Source organism: Myxine glutinosa, chromosome 5 (genome assembly GCF_964187855.1).
Source record: "Myxine glutinosa chromosome 5, kmMyxGlut1.1, whole genome shotgun sequence".
Lineage (NCBI taxonomy): Eukaryota > Metazoa > Chordata > Myxini > Myxiniformes > Myxinidae > Myxine > Myxine glutinosa.
The window spans coordinates 29,747,936-29,750,653 of NC_136265.1; positions in this window are offsets into that span (position 1 = coordinate 29,747,936).

Here is a 2,718-nt window from a genome sequence, read left to right on the forward strand (position 1 = left end):
TATCGGGCAGCAATATATATACACATTTATGTCGGGAAGTTTCCCCGGCAAAAGCTATACCGGGCATGCCCGGGTGTCAAGGGCGAGCCTTGGAAAGGCGAGTCTGGACCTGCCCGGGCGTGTTTGGCTGCGGCCTGGCAAGTCGAGGTTGGGCGTGCCCGGGCGCTCTGGACGAGCACTGGAAAGGCGAGAGCGGGCATGCCCGGACGCTCTGGGCGAGCCCTGGAAAGGCGATAGCGGGCATGCCCGGACGCTCTGGGCGAGCCCTGGAAAGGCGATAGCGGGCATGCCCGGACGCTCCGGGCGAGCCCGGGAAAGACGAGACCGGGCATGCCCGGGAGGTTCGGGCGTGCCCGGGAACAATGAGTCTGGGCATGCCCGGGAGAGGCGCGTCTGGCCGTGTTCTGGCCAGTGCAAGGCGATTGTGTGCATCCAGCGGTAACCGCTACACACGCCCCTCCAGAATCGACCTGCACCGGCAGGGTCAATTTAAGGGGGGTCCGGATGACCCGGCCGAAGTGACCCCTGGAGGGTCGTGGGGAGGGGTCTGACGTGGTGGTGGGTGGTCGAGCGGGGGGAACTGTGGACGGGGGGCGGCCTCGCCGCGGAGGAAGGGCCAACCGTGGTGGTCGGTCGACGTCCATGTGCGCCGGTTTGAGGCGGTCCACAGAGATCCGGTCCGACCGGCCGCCAACGTCGACGACAAAGGACTTGTCGCCCCGTCGCAGGACCCGGAAGGGCCCGTCGTACGGCGGCCGGAGTGGCCCCCTGTGCGCGTCATGACGCACAAAGACGTACTCCGCTGTGCGAAGCGCCGGGGGGACGTAGGACTGGGGGCCACCGTGGCGGGACGTTGGCACGGGGGCAAATCGGCGGGCGGCCTCCTGGAGGTCCGAGCGCTGGTGTGCGGCGGACCAGAGACTGGTAGCGTCGGGCACGAACTCGCCCGGGACGCGGAGCGGCTGGCCGCAGATGAGCTCGGCGGCGGACGCCCGGAGGTCCTCCTTGGAGGCCGTGCGGAGGCCCAAAAGGACCCACGGCAGCCGGTCGGTCCAACCGTCGTCCTGAAGGCCGGCCATGAGTGCGGCCTTCATGGAGCGGTGAAACCGCTCGCACAACCCGTTGGCTTGGGGGTGGTAGGCCGTGGTGCGGTGCAGCGTGACCCCCAACGAGCGGGCGACCGTGCCCCAAAGTTCGGACATGAACTGTGGCCCGCGGTCGGAGGAGATGTCCGCCGGTTCGCCGAAGCGCGCGACCCAGGTGGCGATGAACGCCTGCGCCACGTCGGCGGTGGTGGTTGAGGTGAGGGGCACGGCCTCCGGCCACCTGGTGGTCCTGTCCACCATGGTGAGCAGGTGGGTGAACCCCCGCGATGGGGGCAGGGGACCCACCAGGTCCACGTGGACGTGGTCGAAACGCCGTGCAGGCACGGTGAAAGGTGCCAGCGGGGCCTGGGTGTGGCGGTGGACCTTGGCCCGCTGGCAGGCCGTGCAGGCGTTGGCCCAGTCGCGGACGTTCCGTCGAAGGCCGTGCCAGACGAAACGCGCCGACACCAGCTTCTGAGAAGCTTTCCGGCCCGGGTGAGAAAGGCCGTGGATGGAGGCGAAGATGCGGCGCTGCCAGGAAACGGGCACGATGGGGTGAGGTTGGCCCTGGGAGACGTCGCAGAGCAGGCCGGTGCCCCCGAAGGGGATGTCGGATAGGCGGAGGCCCGTGTCCGCCGCCCGGAGGGCCTGCACCGAGGTGTCGGTGGTCTGGTCGGCCGCCATGAGCGCGAAGTCCACGCCGAGGTGGACCGCGTTCGCGCTGGCCCGAGAAAGACAGTCGGCCACAGCGTTGTCTTTGCCGGCGACGTGCCGGATGTCCGTGGTGAATTCCGACACGGCGGCGAGGTGGCGCTGCTGGCGGGCCCACGACGGCTCCGTGACTTTGGCCATTGCGTAGACCAACGGCTTGTGGTCGACGAAAGCCGTGAACGGGCGGCCCTCCAGGAGGTGTCGGAAATGGCGAACGGCCAGGAATAGACCGAGCAGCTCACGGTCGAACGTGCTGTATTTTAACTCGTTCGGCCGGAGCTGCCGGCTGAAAAAAGCGAGTGGCTGCCAAACCCCGTCCACCCATTGTTCATGGACGGCGCCCACCGCGTAGTTGGAGGCGTCCGTAGTGAGGGCGATGGGCGCGTTGAGCACCGGGTGAGCCAGCAGCGTTGCGTCGGCGAGGGCCCGTTTTGCACTCGCGAAGGCCACGTCCATGGCCGCGGACCAAACGATGTCATGCTTGGCCGGCTTGCCCCGGAGGGCCTCGTAAAGGGGCCGCATGAGCTGAGCAGCGCGGGGCACGAATCGGTGATAAAAATTCACCATGCCGAGGAACTCTTGTAGGGCCTTGATGGAACGGGGACGCGGGAACGTGGTGATGGCCTCGACCTTGGTCGGCAGCGGCACGGCCCCGGTCTTGGTGATGCGGTGGCCCAAAAAGTCAACGGTTGTCGTGCCGAAGTGGCATTTGGCCGGGTTGACAATTAAGCCGTGCTCGCTGAGGCGACCGAACAGTGTTCGGAGGTGGAGGAGGTGCTCGGCGCGGGACGTGCTGGCGACGAGGATGTCGTCCAGATAGAGGAAAAGAAATGGCAGGTCGCGCAGCACGCCGTCCATTAAGTGCTGGAACGCCTGGGCCGCGTTCTTGAGGCCAAATGGCATCCTCAAAAATTCGAACAGG